This window comes from Bos indicus, chromosome 24, assembly GCF_029378745.1.
Source record: "Bos indicus isolate NIAB-ARS_2022 breed Sahiwal x Tharparkar chromosome 24, NIAB-ARS_B.indTharparkar_mat_pri_1.0, whole genome shotgun sequence".
Classification (NCBI taxonomy): Eukaryota; Metazoa; Chordata; class Mammalia; order Artiodactyla; family Bovidae; genus Bos; species Bos indicus.
Genome location: NC_091783.1, coordinates 61,808,319 through 61,831,495, shown reverse-complemented (window position 1 = coordinate 61,831,495; position 23,177 = coordinate 61,808,319). Strand labels below are relative to the sequence as shown.

The 23,177-nt window shown below is 49.7% G+C and overlaps 2 protein-coding genes across 2 annotated transcripts in view; both read left to right on the top strand.

Annotated features, from left to right (window-relative positions):
* The window catches only part of BCL2 (BCL2 apoptosis regulator), a 197,313-nt gene that overhangs the window by 118,291 nt on the left and 55,845 nt on the right, over positions 1-23,177 (top strand). The window lies entirely within an intron of this gene.
* LOC139179514 (uncharacterized) overlaps positions 17,378-23,177 on the top strand; it is a 50,802-nt gene continuing 45,002 nt past the window's right edge. The window contains exon 1 of the mRNA XM_070779153.1: positions 17,378-23,177. This exon is cut by the window's right edge and continues 24,628 nt beyond it. The gene's annotated coding sequence lies outside the window, so the exon portion shown is untranslated.

Genomic DNA, 23,177 nt, shown 5'->3' with positions numbered 1-23,177 from the left:
TGCTTTGGAACCCCAGGTCAGCGGTGCTGGCTGGAGAAGGGCGCTGAGAGCTGGAACAGAGCTCTCTGCCCACCGGCCTCCCCTGCCTCCAAGTGGGAGCTGCAGAAGGCCGCCCCTGCAGGGCCTGTGCCCACCAGGCGCGCTCCTTCCGAGGCGGGAGCTCTGCAGGAGGCGCGGCCATGGTTTGGCTTCCAGGTGTTACCTTCCCCGAATCAGGCAGGACAGACCGGAAGGTGGGACCATAAGAGCCCCCAGGTCCTGAGTTCTTACCACGTAACAGTCACAGTGCTGGTCGCCTTGCTCTATCTGAGTCCAGAAGACCACAGGCTGGTGCAAGCATTTACAGACACGGGACCGAAGCTCCAAGAAAGCGAGTGGTCTGTGGACAGTGGCGGGGCTCGGAAGGGCCAGCCTGGGGCTTGAGCCAAGGGCAATCTCTGAAGACAAAGCTCTTGGTCCCTGCAGCACCCTGGAAGGAAGCCAAGCCCTTAGGGAACATATTCAAGTCAATCTCAGCCCTTATGGGTTTGGTAGCCACATGTCACCAAGCCGTATCTTTCTTTTTTAAAAACTTATTTTATTGAAGTCTAGTTGACTTAGCCATAACTTTCTTACATGCTTCAGGGAAATGTTACTTTTCTCACTTGGTTTGACATCACCATCCTATTTTCTGTTCTAAGAAATCAAAACATGGAAAGAAGATAGATTTCGAAATTGTTTTTGGCCACTTATTCTGAGGTGCAGTCTGGGAGACGCAGGTTAAGATGCTACAACATTAGGATTTGTAAGACTGATTATCATATGTATATTGAAGATTGAGGGCAGGAGGAGAAGGGGTGACAGGGGGAGATGGTTGGATGGCATCACCAAATCAATGGACATGAGTTTGAGCAAACTCCAGCAGATGGTGAAGGACAGGGAAGCCTGATGCGCTGCAGTTCATGGGGTCGCAAAGAACTGGACACGACTTAGCCACTGAACAGCAGCAACAGCAATTAAGAGGAAAATTTGGTGTAACGTGGAATTAAGAAATCTGAGAATTATAGGAACTCCAAGCGGAGAAGACCAGCAGCTATAACGTTTCCAGGTGTTGGGAATTTCGGTTCATCTCTACTCCAGCCTGGCAGAAAGGCCTTTGTATTTTACCCCTGTGATAAGGGCCACGTGATGCTTTCTTGCTGCCTGTGTAGCTAAGCACCTTAACGGCATGAAATGCTCACCTCTCATTAATTTTCCATAGGCTCACTTGACTTGGATCTTTTCATAGCGAGGTCCAAGAAGACCGTATGGAGGGAGAAGCAGTCACATTGCGTCTCTTCCTCCAGTGTGTATTGTAATACATACACGTTTCAGCCCCGAGTGATGCCTTTCAGGAAAAAGGTCTTGGGAACTAAGTGACTGAGTTACACAACTAAACTTTCTCCCTCCTCCTGTGTTAATTAATATTGACTCTTTTCTTGGCCAAAACTATTTAAAATCTGCACAAATGAACTTTTTCCATAACTGAAGCTTTTTAAAGGATATATTTGAAATATCTTGAAGCCTAAGAGAATAGCTTCGAAACAAGTTATGCATTGATTTCCTCTTACCCTGAATTATTTCTCGCCTGATTTTCCTGGGGTTGTTCCTGAAACATTCTTTGTGGTTCATTGAACACAAAAAACAAGCCATGTACCAGGTCTGGTGGGGGTGGTTCTAGGGGGTGTGGGAAACACTGCATAGGTTTCATGGAGGAAATAAGCCACTTCGACAAATAGCCAAAAGGTAAAATAGAAAATTCTCAAGTGCTGTAATTTTCAAGCTGATTATTACATACCTAAAAGCTGGTTAAATTACAGTTTTATTGAATGCTAACGAATTATTACTCCCCTCCTGCATAGAACTTTTTCAGCTCTTTACTTTCTCTGGCTTATAATTACGGTGACCACATTTTCCATACCAAAATTAAGACATGTGGTCTGACAAAGGATTCTTGTACCACTTCTAGGTGTGAGACCACCCATAGTTAGATTTTCTTTTTTTAAAAAAGCAGGCTTTTTTAGGCCCCCTTTATAAAAATTAGAGGTTTGTTAAATAGGTGTGTTTTTAGACTTTTCACTAAAAACCTACCATGCAAACAGTATTTTATTTTGTATCTGAATCAACATGTTATATCCTAAAGCACGACTTTACAGCCTAAGGGTATGTGTTAGCCTATTCATAAAAACATACTTCTGCATAGAGTAGTAATACCTGCCATTATCCAGGTGTAATAAAAATGGTCCCAAGGGTTCTGCTCCGGGTCTTTAATTTTTCTTTTGAAGATAAAGCTCTTTATTTCACTTTCAAGGTTCAACATTTTTGAACCTTGCAAATGATTACCATTGAGGCATGCCAGATGTGAGCAATTGTGAGCAGTAATTCCTGAAAAGAGGGTGAAGCAGTGACTTTTCCTTCCTTATTTTCCTCCCCTATTATCATCTGTGGTTTCTATACATATGGTTTTTCACAACAGACCGGCTGGACTGCCATAGTGCAGGCATGGGGCTTTCGAGCTTTCAGAGATAAAATAGGCTAGTGTTGATCATTTTAAAATTTATTATCTGTTTATTTTTGGCTGTCTCAGGCCTTCTTGCTGTGAGCGGGGGCCGCTGTGTCATGACAGCGCTTGGCCCCTCACCGCGGTGGCGTCTCACAGGGAGAGGGGCTCTGGGGTGTCGGCGTCCGCGGTCGTGGCTCTCAGGGTGTGGAACGCAGGCTCAGTAGCTGTGGCCCACGGACTCAGTTGCTCCAGGGCAAGTGGGATCTCCCTGGATTAGGGATCGAAGTCATGCCCCCTGTGGTGGCAGGCGGATTCTTAACCACTGGACCACCAGGGAAGCCCCTGGTCCCGTCATTTTAGAACCACATATTTGATGTCTGGCCACCGTACTAGTATGGAAGTATAAGTTGAAAAAATGTAGGGCACTTTTTTGCCAGTGTACATAATAAAAAATATCTAGTAATGTTATTTCACTGGACACAGTGGAGATGTTTGAAGTTATTAAGTCCATGTTCTGTCTATGTCAGTATATTTACGCTTGTGAATGGCGCTGATCACTGAAGTACCCTCTCCTCTCACAAGAAGCATCTTCCAGAAATCACCTCACCCCAGATTAGCTGGCCGATGACCACAGTGACATGTGCTTCTCAGATAACACATGACATTCTATTTGGCTCAGAACTTAGTGGCTGGCTCTGCTAAAAATAAGTCTTTAATGGTTGATTAGGACATTCATCACGGGGTGCTAATATTCGGGAGTTTTCTTCGTGTCATGAAACATATTTATGGACGGCCACAGAGTGGATGCACCTCGTTTCTTGGATGAAATGTGATAAGGATTTCAGAGGTATTTTTGTCCCCAAAAGTAACAGTTAGCAGAAGTATGGGATCTGCTAGTACTTGGGGGCCCAAATTCTTCCGTGTGTCTAAACACAGAGATGGGACCGGGGCCACGTTCCTGGGGAGGAGTGAGAAGCTGGAAGCTGGGGCAGGAGCAGGGGAAGGTCTTTGGTTGGCTTTGCTGTTGTTTAGTCGTGTCTGACTCTTTTTGCGACCCCAGGGACTGTAGCCCACCAGGCTCTTCAGTCCGGGGAATCTTGGCAGCAAAAATACTGGAGTGAGTTGCCATTTCCTTCTCCAGGGGATCTTTCCGACCCAGGGGTCGAACCTGCGTCTCCTGCATTAGCAGGCGGATTCTTCACCCCTGAGCCCCTCTTGACTAAACCTGGGCTGGTGTCGTGGCTGTGGGCCGGGGGTCACAGGCTGTTGTTGCCCCAGGAGCCCGCTGCCCTCAGCGCTTCCCACGTGTGCGGGAGGGGTGTCTGGGGACGGGGGTGCTTCAGCTGCTCCTGTCCCCGCTGTCTCTGGGGGTCCCTCTAGTTTGGGGTCTTTGCAGAAGAGTTGGGTTTTAGTTCATCTGATCATTCCCAGTACCTCTTGTGAGGCTTAGGATGACCCCCAGACTCCTCGTCCTGATTTACAAAGCGTTTCACCCCGATCCCTTCACACTCTGAAGCCCACGGCTCACAAGTCACAGGGGCTGATTCCTGACGCTCTAACACGGCGCGCTCACCACTCAGGAGGTGAGCCTTTCACTGCCTGGAGCCCTCCCGAGCGTCCTGGGACTGGCCTCCTGGCCTTTCAAGCCTCTGTTTAAATGGCCCCTCCTCAGAGCAGCTGACTGGCCAGTCCTTTCCCTCCGCTGCCCCACTTTCATGCTCTGGGTCTTTACAGTCAGGGCTTGGCGTGCTCACTCTTTCAGCTTCTTGAGAGCAGAGGCCACGCCTGTCTTCAGTTCAGTTCAGTCGCTCAGTCGTGTCCGACTCTTTGCGACCCCATGAATCGCAGCACGCCAGGCCTCGTATTCTCTACGAGATCAGAGCAGCGTCCAATGAAGGAAGGAGGCACTTAAACTGTCGGCGACTGTATTTTTAGATTTTTGTTTAAACGTGAGAGTGTAGTTAATTTACAGTGTTGTGTTGCTTTCTACTGTACAGCTCAGTGCATCAGTTCTATGCAGACATGTGTCCCCTCTTTTCCAGACTCTCTTCCCGGGAAGGTCATTGCAGAGTACGGAGCAGTTCCCTGCGCTCTTTCGGGCCTTGTTGGCCATCTGCTCAGCATGCAGTGGTGCCTGTTCCCAGTTCCCAGCTTACCCTCCCCCGCTCTCCCTCTGGGAACCACAGTTGTTTCCTGTATCTGTAACTCCATTTCTGTCTTGTAAATATGTTCCTTGATACCGTTTTTTTTTTTAGATTTCACATATAAGCAATATCATATTTGTCCTTCTCGGCCTTGGCTTCACTGAACGTGAAAGTCTCTAGGTCCGTCCATGTTGCTGCAAGTGGCGTTACTTTGTTCTTTTTATGGCTGAGTGATATTCCATTGTGTGTGTGTGTGTGTGTGTGAGTGTGAGTGTGAGTGTGTGTGTGCGAGTGTGTGTGTGTGTGTGTGTGTGTGTGTGTGTGTGTGTGTGTGTGTGAGAGAGTGTGTGTGTGTGAGTGTGAGTGTGTGTGTGAGAGTGTGTGTGTGTGTGAGTGTGTGTGTGTGTGTGTGTGCCACATCTTATTAATCCACTCATCTGTTGATGAACGTTTAGGTTTCTACCATGTCCAGGCTATTTCACACTTGGAAATAGTGTGATGAACATTGGGGCACATGTATCTACTCAAATTATGGTTTTCTCTGGCTATATGTCCAGAGTGCAATTGCTATCATGTAGTAACTCTATTTTTAGTTTTTTAAGGAATTTTCATACTTTTCTCCACAGTAGCTGTTTTAGGTTATCTTATTAATAATGCAAAAGAAATAAAAAGTCCTTTTTAAAAAAAATTTCACACTCACTTCAACATTTATTTACTTCTATTTGGTCAGAGATTAATCAGTTACATACAACAGCCTGTCCTAAGGGGATCCAAATGCACTGCTCTCTAAAGCTTTGCAAATAAGCTATCCTAAACCTTTACTCCGATGCTGGGAGGGATTGGGGGCAGGAGGAAAAGGGGAAGACAGAGGATGAGATGGCTGGATGGCATCACCGACTCAATGGGCATGAGTTTGAGTGAATTCCGGGAGTTGGTGATGGACAGGGAGGCCTGGCGTGCTGCGATTCATGGGGTCGCGAAGAGTCGGACACGACTGAGCGACTGAACTAAACTAAACCCTTACTCCCTGGCACTGATTTCAGAATCTCCACTTCATGCATCAGGACCCTTTAGGGCTTATCCTGGACTTCAGGGCTGGTTTCACTTCTTCCATAAGCCGCTGCTCTGCACGGATGCCCAGAGTGACTGATTTCCCTGAAACCTGTCTCAGATGCTTAAACAGAGTTTGATGGATTTCACACACGCGAAAGGCACTTTTTCGTTTGAGTAGGTTAGTGACACTATTGAATACAAATGATCTGTTCCTGAATATCTTGGAACCTCATGAAAAATCTTCTGGCTAGAAAGTGGGATACGGTCAAACACAGGCCTGTCACAGACCGACCCAGGGGATTGATAGTAACTAAAAGACAGATTCTTCAAGCAGCTTCACTTGCTGGGGCAGCCCCAGGGTTTCTAGAGCTTAGAAAACCATCCCCGGGGGCTAGACCTTCAGAAAGGGAGCTGGGAGAAAGCCTTCTTCCCTTGCAGGGGGAGGGGGTACAGGAGCTGTGGCCCTGCTCTCTGAAAAGTGAGATGTGGACTCTGGCAGGTAGAGTCTTCACTCCCACAGTAAGCTGGTGTCTGGTTTCTAATGCGTTGTGCAACATGTCCTGTGCTTGGGGGTGTAACCTTATTAATTGGGGGAGGAAATGTAGATTGAGTTTCAAAAACCTGACTTCTGCTAGGACATGGAAGCAGCCTAGATGTCCATCGACGGAAGAGTGGGCGCAGAAATTGTGGTTCACATATACAGTGGAATGTTACTCAGCTTTAAAAAAGAACATATTTGAGTCAGTCCTAATGAGGTGGATGAACCCAGAGCCTGTTGTACAGAGTGAAGTGAGTCAGAAAGAGGAAGACAGACATTGCATGTTTGCGCGCGCGTGTGGAGAGGCGGCACCGATGGACACGTCTGCAGGGACACGTCTGCAGGGACACGTCTGCCGCGGACACGCAGGCCTAGGGTTCAGGCCCGTGGACACAGTGCGGGAGGGCAGGGTGGGGCAGACTGAGAGAGGAGCACGGAAGCATATACGTGACCATATGCAAAGCGGACGGCCCGGGGGTTGCCGTGTGACTCAGGGAGGCCCAAGAGGGAGGGCACACGTGTGCATGTATGTGCGGGACGTGTGTGCACCTGTGGCTGATTCATGTTGGCAGACACCAGCACAATATTGTAAAGCAAATATCTTGCAAAAAAAATGCAAAGAAAAACCTGACTTCTGAAAAGATTTTAGAAAATTAAATAAATAAATACGGGCTACATTTATATTAGCAAATCCCAGAGAATATATACTATGGCACAGAATCATTTAGTCAAGCTTTGCATTCAAAACTAGTGAATTAAGTGCTCTCATCTCAATGGTGTCCAATTAGCTAGGGGATCTTTATCAAGTGTGGACTTACTTCAGATTTGGACCATGGGAAATGATGGGAAATAGCTCTTTTTCAAGTTTTTTATCCTAGGATGTGGGCATCTATTCTTTTGCTCAGTTTGACAGTAAGTGTAAAAAAAAGAATGTGAACTTTTGATGGTGTGATCAGGGGTGAGGAATATGGTAAACCCCAGTTTATCTCAAGTACAGTAAATGCTTCTGTTAGCTAGAAGAGTGAGGTGTTCTGGTTAATTCAACCCCTTAAAAAAAAAAAACAAAACCTAGACCACTTCTCTGACTAATTTTTACAGAATTCAATACAACAAAACACACCCGACCACACAACTACACCAGACATACGTATGTGTCTTAATGAGTCAGAAGATATTTGAGGGTTTCCCCAAGCCCAGAGGTCATCCAGAAACTCATCAGTCATGTCGGACATGGCCATTGGCGGGGACTTGGGGCTGATAGAAGGCTGGCCTGCGACTGCTGGTTGGAAATAGCACCTGCTTTTCCTTGGAGGGAGACGGGGGAGGGGAAGTGAAGAGCAGGCTTTGATATCCTCGCTGCTGTTGGCCAGAGGTGAAGGCCACTGCTCATTTCCCAGGGCTCATCAGGCAATATGTGAGGCTTTTATTGGGCTTGTAAACACTCACAAATACACAGGCCCTAAAGTGAGATAAGGTATGGAAAGGATTCAGTGCTGAGTCGAACACAAGAACCCCTCAGTCAACGTGAGGCACCTTGAACGCGTTTGTCTGTGATCCATTCGGTCTGCCGTTGGAGGGCTCTTCCCACACCTCCCTCTTGGCTGGAGGAACTTGATTTGCCTGAGCTAGGACCTCCCGCCTTGTTTACATTTTTGAGAACTGCAGGGAACTATCGTGAACTTAAGGGTGAATAGTGAAATCAGTTAATATTATGCTTTCAGATTGTACCTTCATCTCTGGGACAAGAGAGAATTGGGCAAGTGTGAAGAAATCTAGTGGGGGTTTTTTTCCCATGCTGCTAAGAGTCTTGGGAATTTGGGGAGGGCGATTTGACCTTGATTTTGAAAATACTAACTTTATGTGCCCTTTGACTTGGTTTCATTTCTAGGAGACTCTCCTACATATATGTAAGGACATCCATTGTGGCATTATTTTGTTTTTGCAGAAAAAGCCAAAAAACAAAGTGGGGAAAAAAAAGAAACAGCCATGTAGAAGACTGGCTAAATTAAAGTAAATTGTTTTGAACTGAAATGCAACTGTTTAAAAAAACGTGATAGACATAAAGTCACACAGGAAGATGCCCAATTATTGTACAGTGGAAAAGTTGAGGTCTGTATGGAGCATATGATTTCATAGTTGAGAAAAAATTAGAAACATGCATATATGCATGTATGCACATAACATTTTCTGGAAGGATATACAATATACTGTTCTGTTACTATAATTCAATAATTGTGAGCATTATGAATTAAAATGATTAATTATGACAAAATACAAAATAAGAGTAGAGAAACACATATTAAGTGTTTATAGTAAAATGGGTATTAAATTGCTAAAGGATTTGCTCATGTTTATTTTCTAGTTTACATTCTAATTTACTTATTCAGACTTCTACGCATATCACATATACAGTTAAACTTCAGTTCAACCTGTGTGCGTGTGTGCTGTGTCGCTTCAGTCGTGTCCAACTCTTTGAGACCCCATGGACTGTAGCCCACCAGGTTCCTCTGTCCATGGGATTCTCTAGGCAAGAATACTGGAGTGGGTTGCGTGCCCTCCTCCAGGGATCTTCCTGACCCAGGGATCGCATCTGAGTCGCCTGTGTCTCCTGCACTGGCGGGCGGCTTGTTTACCACTAGTGCCACTGGGAAGGTTCAGCTTAGGGGCGTTCATAATTTCTAAATCCATATTTTAATTGTATTTCTGACAGTAGGAGGTAGTGGTGATCACATTACTTGTTAACCCCCCACCTCTGTATTAAACACTTGTACTTATGTTTTCTCTTAACCGCACACAATTCTGAAAGCTGATGAGGAAACAGAGGCTCTACCAACTGAAGTAACTCTCCAGGAAGTTTGGGAACTAGCACTCAGACTGGGTCTGGCTCCAGAGACCCTGCTATTTCCACGCGTCCTTATGCCTGAGATACGCGGCGCTGGTGAATTAACTGCTGAGAGTCTGTTTTGCTTTTGAAACAGATAATTTTGGGGGAAAAAAAGATATAACAGAAAACACGTTTTCATTGTTGGCTCTTGTCGATTTCTAGCACATTCCACTCATCATCATTATTAACTCTTCTGTGCTGCACATGTGTCTGATCTTTGAACACAAGCTTACGAAGCTGATGGAAGCCTCCCAAGCCCGTTCGACTCTGCTATTTCCATAGTGTGAACCAACTCAGTGGGCGTGGGGCCCAGTGCAGCCAGCAGTCTAGAGCCAGTCCAGCCTTCGGGGCTGGACCCAACTTGGATGAGAACACCGCACCACCATACCATTGTTTATTTTCTTGAGATAAAGAACAAAGGAAAATACAGGAGTGAAATCTGCTTTTGAAAGCATTCAAGTGGTGTCATTTTTATGAGTTGAACTCACGTTAGGTGTGGCCTGGTTTTGCTCCCAGAGGTTTCCGCAGTCTCAGAGCGGACGCGCAGGGCGGCCCCGGGGCGAGAAGAGCAGCGCCCCAGACGGCCCTTCCCAGCCCCCGCCGCCCTGGCTTCTCCGTGTCCTTCCCTCCCTCCTTTCCCGCACCTCTTTGCTTAGATCTCGTTTTTGTCTGAAAGTGGTCCTGGCATTTCCAACCCAGTAAAATGGGATTGGCACCGGGGCTATGTTCACGAAATGCCGTCTGACCCAGTTTGTTTGATTTATTTATTTATTTGGCTGTGCTGGGTCTTTGTTGCTGCGAGGGCTCTTCGTAGTTGCACAGACTGGGGCTGCTCTCGAGTTGGGGCGCGCGGGCTCCCCTTGTTTCGGAGCGCGGGCTGTGAGGCGCACGGACTTCAGAAGCTGTGGCGCATGCGCTCCGTGGTTGTGGTGCTTGGTCCTGAGGCACGCGTGATCTTGCCGGATCAGGGATCGGACCAGGGTCCCCTGCATTGCAAAGTGAGTTCTTAACCTCTGGACTGGAGAAGCCCTGGCCCAGTTTTATGAAAGGCTTTTTAGAGGAAATGATAATGATTCTGAGACCTGAAAGAGATAACGGCTGCACCCAGTTATCCAGGAAGAGAGGTCGGAATGTAGAGAAGCCCAGAGGTTCTCTCGAAGAACTCTGCGTATGGATCCAGCTGTGTCGCCAAGCATCTTTGAATGAGGATATTGGCTACAGACTAGGCCCTTGACCTTGTTAACGGCGCATCATATCAGTATAACTAGGATACAAAAACATTCCTGGAATCAATGGCTTTTTTCCTGAAAATCCCTCCAACATCGTTATTGATACTGTGGGAATTTATGACTCATAGCTCCTGCATCTCTCAGTCTTCTCTTCCTAAAGTCACATTGGCAGACGATATGCCTGGTCAAGGTGAAAACTTTAGGAACTTGTGTAGAGTGAAGTGATAACTGCCGATTCTTGAAAAGGGACTGTTGGTATAATATCCTTTTTGCCCAAATCAGGAAACGTTTGAGGCTGGAGTTTCTGTTTTCAATAACGAAGATGGATATTCACAGAAGAGAAGGACGAAGGAACACAGAACGCTCCAGCTGCAGGCGGCGCGTCTGGGCTTGTTTTATTTGTCGCTGATGGAAACACCAAATGAAAATTCTCCTCTTATTTCTCTTCTCTTCACTGAAGCATGCTTCTGAACCTTGAGCTGTATTATCTTCAGACAATACACAAACCGAGTTTTTCCCAATTTATATATGCCAGAGTTTGGGGTCTCATCTACCCTCTGGCTAGTCGAGAAAATCTTTCTTTGGAGTTCTTTTGCTTATTCTGTTTCAACACCTAAATTTAGTTATTTATTTATGGTTTTGCCCATGGGTACTAAAACTGAAAGGGTGCACTTCAAATTTGAAAATACCTCTGTGCCAATGGGCTAATCAACCTGAAAAGTCCCGTTGTGGCACATGGGATCTTTTTCTTTTCTTTTCAGTCATGGCATATGGGATCTAGTTTCTTGATCAGGGACCAAATAAACCTGGGCTCCCTGCACGGGGAGCCTGGAGTCTTAGCCGTTGGACTCCTAGCGAAATCCCTGTATGATGATTTTAAACTGACAGATCTGTTCTGGTTCAAGGTCAGCCATAAGTTGAATTGTAAAGAAAAAAAATTTATAATTAACACAATTTGCAGTTAATATTAAGGGACAAGCATGGTCAGATCATGGGCTTCCCTGGTGGCTCAGAGGGTAAAGAATCCACCCACAATGCAGGAGGCCTGGGTTCCATCCCAGGGTTGGGAAGATCCCCTGGAGGAGGGCATGGCAGCCCACTCCAATATTCTTGCCTGGAGAATTCCGGTGGACAGGGGAACCTGGCGGGCTACAGTCCATAGGGCCGCAAAGCGTCGGACACAACTGAGTGACTAACAGCGCAGTACACATGGTCAGATCATATACGAAATGAATTTAGCGAAAAGAGAGACAACAAAATGCTATTCTTTTAATTGATAGCAAGTGTCCACTAATTATAAATTAAAGACAGTCCGTAATTCCTTTCAATAAGAACCCTAGTTGGAAACTGAGACTCCTGTAGTAAATATTAAGCATTGTAGGATCGGGTACATTAGTCACATGTGTGTAATAAAGGCAGTAAATCGACATGACTATGGCTATGATGAAATGTGGATAAAGCACTTTGAACCTCCACAGAAATAAGCAGAGTATAAATAGATAGCATGCTCAGGCAGAGAGAAAATCAAGTGCTATCTTAGCACTTGGGCTAGTGATAATTTATTGTTCAGGCTCTTTGGTTGAGTCAGTGTTTATATGGTACTGTATATTAACTGAGACAAAAATAGTGTGTACACATCGCTGTCTTGGACGGATTCCTGAGTGATCAGCAGAAACTGTTCCAACAGACCACTCCCCTACAAGGAAGGGATTTATAATATTTTAAATATTCATCCTAAAAATCTAAGCTGTTTTGACAATTTGTTTGGTAATATATCTGGTTCAAAGAGAAGCAGTGTGGCGTGCGCAGTGGGAAAGACAAAGGGGTCACACTCCAGGCTCTGGGGCTCAGGCCGCCTGGCTTCAGCGCCCAGCTCTGCCGCTGCCTGGCTGTGTCGACCTTGGGCACGTCACTTGGCTTCTCTGTGCTGGGTCTTGCTCCTCAGTCAGTGGGGTTGCTGACAGTCCCGGCCTCACTCTGTTGTTGAGACAGTGAAGTGGCTTGATGCAGAAAAGCGCTCGGCCCATCGCCCGACGCAGAGCGAGTGTAAGCCGCCCTCGTGTCGTCTCTTAACCTTTCCCTTCCCTGTGATATTTTTCTCTTTTTAGTATTTAAAAAAAAGGTGTTTATTTGGCTGTGGCAGGTCTCAGTTGAGGTGTGCAGGGTCTCTGGTTGTGGCGTGAGGGCTCGGTGGTTGCAGTGAGCACTTCGTCGCCCCACAGCGTAAGGGGTCTTCGTTCCCTGAGCGGGGATCCCTGCATTGCAAGCAGAGTCTTAACCACTGGGCCACCAGGGAGGTCCCCACGCTGGGTGTTTTTCAACAGCCTTTCCTTGATCACGTCCCGTGTGTCAAGCACTTTGTTCCCATACTGCTTCATCTTGCCTGTCTGTTATGAAGTCACAGTCAAGTATTTGAACCCAAGTCTATTTGGTTCGAGACCCATCCTTTTCATCATGACACTTAACTGCTCTTTCTTAAAAATAAGCCCTTTGAGTTCAACTCCAGCCAATTCTGGCTCACTCCTCTATCCATTTGAGCTCTATTTTTATTTGAAAATTTGAGTGTGTTTGGTCACTTTAGTTTGTATCTCCCCAACTAAATTCTGTATTCTTTTTTTATTAATTAATTTATTTTAATTGGAGGATAATTAGTTTACAATATTGTGGTGGTTTTCCCATACATTGACATGAATCACCCATGGGTGCACGTGTCCCCATCCTGACCCCCCCTCCCTACCCCTTCCCTCCCGGTTGTCCCAGAGCACCGGCTTTGAGTGCCCTGCTTTATGCATGAAATTTGGTCATCTATTTTACATATGGTAATATACATGTTTCACTGCTATCTCTCAAATCATCCCACCCTCTCCTTCTCCCACATAGTTCAAAAGTCTGTTCTTTACATCTGTGTCTCTTTTGCTGCCTTGCATATAGGGTCGTTGTTACTGTCTTTCTAAATTCCTTATATATACATTAATATACTGCATTGATGTTTAAATCCTGTGTTCTTCGAGAGGAAGCACCTTTCATAACTCCTTCTGGCAACCTTTTTGACTGCCTTTCAGTCTGATTATACCAGAGTCAGGCATGGCTGAAGGATTAAACAGATTGGAATTTCTATCAGCCATGAAGTTTTCCATATACCTAAGGAGCAGAACAGATGCTCATGGCTTCCATAGAAACCATGCACAGCACCCAAGCCTGTAAAACACAGGTCATTTCTGAGTCTACATAGAGTCTTCATTCAAGAAAAAGTGCAGTAATTCAAGTAGCTGTGGAAGCCTTTCCACTGTCTGTTGGGCTGTTACTACAGGAGGATTAAGAGGATGACCTCCAGGAGACCCCCGAGGGGGGCATTACTTGTTGAATCCAGCATCGTCCAAGGTCTGAACTTCATCCTGGCAGCCTGGAGATCTGGTTTGTTGATTCCTCAAGGACAGATCCGTCTCTTAGGGACTGACTCCATTAACAGCCCACTGGACAGGTGTTCAACCAAAAGTCCAGTATATTCATTTGTAAATGAGACAGCTTGTGCTTTGCTGTCCCAGCCCATACTCTCTCTCCAGGCAGGTTTTCTTCAGAAACCAGATGGGCTTCAGAGGTAGCTTGGTGAGCACAAGATCTGAACAAAGAAAGTGAGGAGACTGGGTCAGTTTGAAAACAATGACAGCAAGATGACATCACATGCTTATTCCCAAGATTGCCTTGGTTACACAGCCAAGGTTGGCGTGGAAATGGCCAAGGTTGGCCTCTCCAGTTCACTGGCCTGCAACTGACCAGTCTGCTTTCCGACTGGCACAGTCATCCGCTACATACATCCGTCGGGTTGGAGTCAAAGCTTTCAGGAGCAGATCCATTTGATGTCTTCAGAGTGCCTTTCTTCCTCTGTGCTGGCCGCCTGTGTGGTCCTAGAGATGGGGCACGTCTGAGGGGCAGGGTCTGGGGCAAGCTCCGGAATGGAGTGTTGGTGCACTTTGGCGAGCTGCCATCCGAGGCAGCTCAAAGTCAGGCAAGAAGAGAGGCATATTCTGTTATTCTTGGTAAAATAAATCACACTGCTGAAAGTGCACGAGAGACAGGAAGGAGAGAGAGCAGAGGGCTTCTCTCTGGGCAAGTGTTTACTCTTCCAGCTGTGTGATCATAGGCGTCCACACTGAGTCCTCAGACACGTTGCTTTTCAAGCCCCCACGCGTTCAAAGGGCAGCGTCCCGGTTTCTCCTTTCTCTGAGCCCCTGCTGCACTTGTCTCCGCTCAGAGGCCAGCCCGCGTCTTCAGCTCCTTTCTCAGGGCTGTGTTAGTTACCGGTGTCTTAGAAATTCCTCTCTTGTAGAGGCAGCTTCAGCTCTCCAAGGCCGTCGTGGGCACAGCTGAGCTGGTGGCCACGTGGGCCCCTCTTGTGGGGAACAGCATCCTGAGCCCAGGGTGCCCCTGCAGCACTGCGCCCCCCGCCCACCCCGCGGCGGCGCTCAGCTGACTTGGAGCCTGGTGAGGCGGGCGGGTCACTCATCAGCCTCTCCTGCGGGGGCCCGGCTTCCTCACTGGGGGTCCTGGAGGAGCAGACACCCCACCTCTGCCCACCTCTGCTTGGTCTTGGCCTTCAGCCAAGAGAGAGGTGGACAGAAGGGTCTGCCCCTTTGCTCTCTGAGCTGCTGACTGGTCTGACTCTGCGTGGAAAGCCTCACGCTTGTTATCCTTCCCTAGCACGTCCTAGTCCGTGGCAAATAGTGGGTTTGAGCCACACCTTCAATATGACGTGGATTTGCCCATTCATTGGTGACCTGCATGCACTGAGCTGTGTGTCACATATAACACATGATTTCCGTGGCAGTACCATGACCTCAGTGGTCTCAGAAGACCCCTAAAGCTTTACTGCGGCTCGCTTCCCAGCCCGTTCGTCCCTGGTGGGCCGCATCCATATTACACCGGGAATTCTTTAAACGCGTTGTCCTCATCCTTGGCTTCCCATAGGCTCAGACCATAAAGAATCTGCCTGCAGTGAGGAAGACCCGGGTTTGATCCCTGGGTTGGGAAGATCCCTGGAGAAGGGAAAGGCTACCCACTCCAGTATTCATGCCCAGAGGATTCCATGGACAGAGGAGCCTGGTGGGCTGCAGTCCATGGGGTCCCAAAGAGACAACTTAGACAGATGCCTGAAGTGGAAACATGAGGTTGTATTGGTCCAAAAAACGTCCTTAAGGAGACCGATGCAGAGCAGAGCTGCACGGAAGGTTCCTGCCCTTCTTGGGTGTGTGTGTGATGAAGCTGGGAGCGGGTTGCAGAATGGGCCGTGACGCCAGCTGTGTAGGCGTCTTTATGGTGGCGGTCTTGCAGGAGAGTCTGCACAGCCGCTCCCGGTCCGGCTTTTTAATCAGCAGGGAGGCCGAGGTGGCTGCCCGTCCGTCACCCCCCACCCGGCCCCCCAGGCCCCATGGGAGCCATGCAGGCTCTCCCCAAGTCCCTCCACGGAGACCGGATGAGGCAGCCTGTCCAGGGACAGGACCCGCGCCCGTGTGGTCAGCCGGAGTAGTCGGGCGTTTTCTCAGCAGGTGTGGCTGGAAGGTCACCCGCGGTCACCTCCTGCATTTTCATGGTGCTTTGTGGAGGACAGTGGCCAGAGGACCGCTACGAGTGTGGTTAGGTGGGTTTCCGGGTTCTGCCAGTTGTATGTGGCAGCCTTAAGTAAGGCCACCTGCCTCCATCCCAGCTGCACCCTAAAATCAGCCAGGAGTATGTCGTAGGCTGATGCCCAGACTGAATTCCATCAGACTCTCTATGGGTGGGAGCCAGAATCCCTGAGTGACTATGTGAGTGATTGGGTTAGCCAGGCTGAGGACTTACTCTGTGGTGACCTAAACGGGAAGGAAATCCAAAAAAAGGGAATAAATGGGGCTTCCTTTGTGGTTCAGTGGTTAAGAATCTGCCTTGGAATACCAGGGTTGTGGATTCGTTCCCTGCTCTGGGAAGATCCCTCATGCCCTGGGACAACCAGGCCTTGGGCCAAACTACCGAACCTGCAAGCTGCAAGTGTTGAGCCCACGTGCTGCCCCTAACAGAGCCCGCACACAGCGCGTGTGCTCTCTGCAGAGAGAAGCCCGCACACCACGACTAGAGAGAGCCCTTGGGCAGCAGCAAAGACCCAGAGCAGCCAAAACTAAATACTTCTTAAGAAAGAGAGGATATATGCATATGTATAGCTGATTCATCTTGCTGTGCGGCAGAAACTGACACCCCATTTAGCCAACCTTACTCCAGTAAAAAGTAATTTAAAAGAAGACTGAGGACCATCTGCTATAAGGAAGGGAGAGAGGGTGAAAGCAAAGCAGGGTAAGAGCGAGAAGGGAATCGAGAAATACAGAAGAAATGGAGGGCTGCCCTGGGGTGGTGGAGAGAGACGGGTCCTAACCAGCAAGTGCCTGGGGCTGCCTGCAAGAGGGAGGTGTGCCAGCCCAGTCCCCCCAGGGTGAATATGGGGGTCGAGGCTGCCCCCCAGGGTGAATATGGGGATCGAGGCCGCGCCCCCGGGATGAATATGGGGATCGAGGCCGCGCCCCCCAGGATGAATATGGGGATCGAGGCCGCGCCCCCGGGATGAATATGGGGATCGAGGCCGCGCCCCCGGGATGAATATGGGGATCGAGGCCGCGCCCCCGGGATGAATATGGGGATCGAGGCCGCGCCCCCGGGATGAATATGGGGATCGAGGCCGCGCCCCCGGGATGAATATGGGGATCGAGGCCGCGCCCCCCAGGGTGAATATGGGGATCGAGGCCGCGCCCCCCAGGGTGAATATGGGGATCGAGGCCGCGCCCCCCAGGGTGAATATGGGGATCGAGGCCGCGCCCCCCAGGGTGAATATGGGGATCGAGGCCGCGCCCCCCAGGGTGAATATGGGGATCGAGGCCGCGCCCCCCAGGGTGAATATGGGGATCGAGGCCGCGCCCCCCAGGGTGAATATGGGGATCGAGGCCGCGCCCCCCAGGGTGAATATGGGGATCGAGGCCGCGCCCCCCAGGGTGAATATGGGGATCGAGGCCGCGCCCCCCAGGGTGAATATGGGGATCGAGGCCGCGCCCCCCAGGGTGAATATGGGGATCGAGGCTGCGCTAGGGTCTAGGTGTGGTCGGATGTGCCTGCTCTTGCCATCAGGTGAACCACGTATCAGCTGTGTGTCTCAGGGCACAGAGCTCCCCTGAACTTCCCTGAGCTTCTGGGTTCTCTGATGGCCCCGGCAGGGCTGTGCGATGGATTTGATGGGATGACGGTGAAGGTGACGCGCGACAGGTGTTCTGCATGTGGTTGCTCCATAGTAAGAAGCTTTAGAAGAAATGTCTACTTCTATTTCAATAAAAAGTTACCACCTCTTCGCATCCGTTATTTCTCTCTGCTCTCCTGAAAGACAGTGGTTCTGAAATACTGGCTCAGGAGAGTTAATACAGAGCTCACAGGCTTGGCTCACAGAAGGACTCATATTTACATCAGCCTCTGGGGTGACTGACACAGGCAAAGCCCGGGAGCCTTTCTGTAGGGAAAGCTGGGGCATCCCGCTCTGTCGTGAGAACCAGAAGGATCAGCTGCAGTAGGTGCCGAGGAGGCACTGTTAGGGAGCTTCACCGCCTTCTACTTGTTTGCTTCACCTCCTTGTTTCCTGAACTTTCTAATGATTTTGGTGAACATCTGCCCCACCCCAACATAGACAAGGGCCAGCAGGCAGCCGGCGGGGTAATTTTGGCAAGGTTCCACCTTTCATTTACAAGTCAAACTGAGACAGGCTCTAAAACTGGCATCCTCCGAATTAGTAACCCCTCGCCAAACAAGGCAAGAGCCTTTTCCTCTCTGCCTGCAGAGACGAGAATGAGTCGTCTCACTCAGTCTTTGTGCTCGATGCCCCTGAAAGCATTTGGAGCCTTCAGTCGTCAGCTAGGAGAGTGCAAAGTGAAACAGCACCCTCTCAGCGTTTAGTATCTATTTTCAAAGGCACGCGGAGCCCTTTGGACCACAGTGAATCAAAGCGTCTGTGCACGGACAGGTTTCCATTGGTGCTGCGAGAGTGTGGGCCTGTGGGAGTCCACAGGGACGCCCGGTGCATTTACTGCTTATAGTTTCCGTTGTAACTGTGATAGGAAAAGAGGGTGTGTCTGCCCGGCGGAGCAGCTGCTGTAGGGGCCTGAGGACTGGGGGCTGGAGGGGCTTTGGTGATGGAGTCCCGCGGCCAGTCGGGGTCTGCAGGGGATGGAGGGGGTCTCCTTCCTCTGCAGTGTGGTCCCCACTGCTTCTTGGAGGCAGAGTTCCCACTCTGAGCAGCCTGGCCACTTGCTGGCTGGTGGAAAATCACTCACATGGCCCTGGTAGGCCTGGGAAAGTGGAAACGCCATGGAGACCAAGTCCGGCGGGGTCAGCGGGCAGCTCGCCTCCGCCCCCGCTCCAGGGGGGGTAAATACTGTCCCGGGAGCCACTGTCTCACAAGCAGCCTGTGGTTCGTTTTGTTTCATGAAGGGGAAGGGATTCCTGCTGCAGGCTTTGCTAAAGGACAAGAATTCCTAGCAACACCAAGGGCTTCTGCTTTATGGGCAAGGCTTTAATTTCTCTCTTTTCTGTCCTTTATGATTTGGTGAGGGTGCTGGAGTTTGAACCTTTTAAGTGGCCTTTATCTTCCTAAAACTAAAACTCATTTTCCATGACCTGTCAGGGGTTAATAAAATATCTGCTAGGGATCTCTGGAGTCTTTGGAAGGGAGAAGAAGGGAAAAGAAAGAGGAAGTGTTGCAGAAATGTAAGGTTTTAAAATTCATATCCAAAATTGTGCTTAAATGATAGATACCGTAGGTTGCCATATACTGAGTTAACGCTTGTTGGGGGGTGGGGTGGGGCACGGGAATATCCTGGAGTTCTTTCATGAGTGAAGAGAGTATTGAATATTCATCAAAATATCTTTTTGCTATGTATCAGTATACAGAAATGGCTAAATGAAGGAACAGTCAGAAAAAGGCCAGTGATGAGATTTAGTATCTGTTGAGTGCGCGCTGTGTGCCGGGCGCCATTCACAGCACAGCACGCCTTCACAGGCGCTCGCTCCGTCTTCTAGCCTGTCGGTCGGACACTGCTGTCACCCTCCTCTTAGAAGGGAGGAGGGGCCAATCTGATAGAAATCTCTTGGCTTGAGCGATCAATGTCAATGTCCGTGCAAGTATCAACGGAAACATTCAGACCTGGAAGCAGTCAAGCCCCTGGCTGAGAGGTGCCTTCCTTCCTAAGGTGGAGTTGGGATCCTTCCTCCCACACCCAGCATGTGGCCCTCTGGAAACTGGAGCTACGGGACTCCAACTGCTCTGGCTTCACCCTTCTTGCTTCATTTTGCAAATGGCACCAGGAGGGGACGTGTGGAGGGGTTCCTCTTCAGAGCCGGGCGTGGGCTGAGATGAGACTCGGGCCCTGGAGGCATCCAGGGCTGCCTCCTGGAAAGCTGCAGTGTCCGGTGTGTGTCTGAGAATCTGGCAAGGCTGCCAAACCAGGCTGCTTTCTTACCGTCTATTTGATGCGCGTAGACTCTTCTGCCTTGAAAACTGGAAGCTTTTTCTTTCCCAACTGCAGTAACTTGGCTGAGCACCTCCCTGGCTCTCAGGAAATGTTCTTTGGTGGGTGGACCATTCCTTCTTGCTCTCCGTTGTGAAATCTGTGTGTATCAAGTGCGGGAAAGTAGGTGAAAACCGTTGCTTGGCGCCCACACTGTGCTTCAGGAAACCTGTTCAGAGGTTCCCAAGCAGGGTCAAGGATGGAAGCAGAGAACCAGCCAGAATATTCTTGCAGCTTTACTATTATTTTTGAATGACAGTCTTGTGCTTTTCCATCCGTTTTAATTGAGTCAAGTCCCATGACTTCTGTGAGCCCCAAATCCTCCATAAATTCACATACACTGGCTTCCCCCAACCCCGCCCTCCTGCCTTGAAACCCTCTCCCTTCCCCGCCTGGGAACCTGCCCTTTAAATTGGACATGGCTCGGATTTTGATCTCTCCTCAAAGGCACAGTGACAATTTCACAACAAAGCAGGCAGTTGGGTGGGGGAGAGAGTTTTGTTTTCTGCTCCCATTAAGAGAGCAACTGTTCTTCCTTTATCCCGTGGGGCCGAGTCTTGGCAGCAGGCGGGGAGACCTTGAATTTGGTGTCGCAACATCCATCAGACCCGAGTGAGTCTGGGCTCCTCGAAGGTGAACTGCAGCTGTTTGGATAAAATTCTAAAATCTTGTTTGTACGATTCTCAGCCCTTGTTTTACAATCGCTCTTCCTGGCAGAGAAACCAGGAAGCTTTCCTTTCCCAGGATCCAGGGCAGGTAATTGTTTTCCCAAACTGCATTTTAGTCGCTGATGGAAATGGACATTCTTCACCCTGAGAACCTTCTCCCTCGTCTATAAAGCCTATAAACCATCCGCATTCTCTCTGGGCCTTGGATTCAACCCTGAGACTGGATTACAGACCGTCCCTCCCTCCCCGAGATGCATTTCTATCTCTGGTTGTAATTTAGGGCCATTTACATTTCTCAACAACAGTTACGAGCCTTTGAGTCTCTTGGAATCTTGGAGCGCTTTCCTACTCAGCGGCTGGCCATGGCCAGGTGGCCTGTGAGCTCCAGAGAGGAGGGGCTGGTGAAGTCTGTTTCTCGGTGTCATTAAGGAGCCTAACCTGCCGCGAGCCGGGTGTTTTCATGGCCGCCCCTGGCTCAGGAGACACAACCCAGGAGGCCCCCAGGGGCCCCGATTCTGTTCCCACCCCTACAGACCCGGGACTCTGAGCATCGGGAAGCGGCCTATGACCCGACACGGTTTAGATGTGTGTCCTTCCTACACCCCGTGCCAGGGGCTGGGTGGGGCTGTTCTTCCGAGCAGGAGGAGTGGGTTCATTTTCCACCCTTGTCCCCTCCTGGCTTGCTCCATGGAAGGAAAGCAATGCCAAACCTAGACAGTGTATTAAAAAGCTGAGACATCACTTTGCCAACAAAGGTCCATCTAGTCAAAGGTATGGTTTTTCCCGTAGTCATGCACGGATGTGAGAGTTGGACCATAAAGAAGGTTGAGCACTGAAGAATTGATGCTTTGAACTGTGATGTTGGAGAAGACTCTTGAGAGTCCCTCAGACTGCAAGGAGATCCAACCAGTCCATCCTAAAGGAAATCAACCCTGAATATCCATTGAAGGAATGATGCTGAAGCTGAAGCTCCAATACTTTGGCCACCTGATATGAAGAGCCAACACATTAGAAAAGATCTTGTTGTTGGGAAAGATTGAGGGCAGGAGAAGGGGGCAGCAGAGGATGAGGCGGTTGGATGGCATCATTGACTCAATGGTCATGAGTTTGAGCAAACACCGGGAGATGGTGAAGGACAGGGAAGCCTGGCGTGCTGCAGTCCATGGAGTCGCACAGAGTTGGACATGACTGAGCGACTGAACAACAACTCCTCTGGGTGGGGAGAGTGTTCCCCTCCCTGGCGATTGGCCAACCTGCAGACAGGGAGGCTCGGAAACTCAGACACATCCCGGAGGCCTCCTCCTCCAACCCCTCTGAGAGTCCATCGCCTCTGCTCGCTCCAGGGCCGGGGCTACATCCTGAGGGTCACTGCAAGCGTAAAAGCCAAGATTCTTGAAGGGCAAAGTCTAACTTGCCAGAATGTCTTTACTCTCCATCAGCAAACATCCGTCCATCAAGCCTGGCGCTAGGTTCTCTGATACCAACGAACTCGCCACCCAGAGATTCCAGTCCAAGGTCAACGCCGAGGGGGGCAGGTGGTGAGCACTGCGGCCAGGCCAGCCTCTCGGGCGCCGGGGAGCAGCTCTTAGTGGGGTGGTGAGGGGGAGACAGGGTGTCCCGGGCTGGCGGGCAGCTGACAGTGGGGTGGGGGTCAGGATAGGTATTCGGAGAGACCGCAGGGCCCCCTGACGTGTCGTCCTGGAGGGGACCTGGGCCTATGGGAGGCCCCGGGTGAGCTTTCCGCCTTTGAGTGTTCATGTGCCACTCTTCGTGTCGCGGTAGAGATGCAGGAGCTGAGAAATGCAAAGATTGGCTGAACAGTTAGGCCTTCACCTTTCTTCCCCAGTGGCTTATCGGTAAAGAACCCGCCTGCCAATGCAGAGACATAAGAGACTGGGTTCAGTCTCTGGGTCGGGAAGATCCCCTGGAGGAGGGCATGGCAGCCCACTCCAGTGTTCTCTCCTGGAGAATCCCTGGTCAGAGGAGCCTGGCAGCTACAGTGCATGAGCTCACAGACTCAGACACGACTGAGTGACTGAGCAGGCACGCTGTTAGGAAAAGTATTTGGTCCACGCTGCCTGCGGCGGGGCGGGGAGTGTCCCAGGAACTGACTGAAGTCGGGCTCACTGCTCTTGCCACACACCACACGCCTGCCACTCACTCATCTCTCACTGACTCGTTCGTTCATTATTGCATCTCCTCATTCTCTCACTCACTCAACAAACATCTGAGCAAGCGTTTCCTACACGCCAGACGCCGCTAGGCAGGCGAGCTTCCTGTCAGGAGCCGCGAGCAGGAAGCTTGTAAAATCCTAGTCCCCAGAGGCCTGGCCACCCGCGTGGCCTCCCAGGCCTCCGTCCGCACGCTCCGCGGGTCCCGCGGGTCAGAAAGGGGTGCAGGGAGGACCGGAAGCAGGCCCGCCTCTCTGGCCATGTCCCATCATTATGGAAAATACTGATTAGTCTGCAAGTGATGTTATCACCGGGCTCTCAGAGCACCGGTGTCCACTGCCGCTGCCGCACTCTGTTCTAATAAAGCGATGTCCTGTCAGGGGACCATGCAGAAGGCTGACGG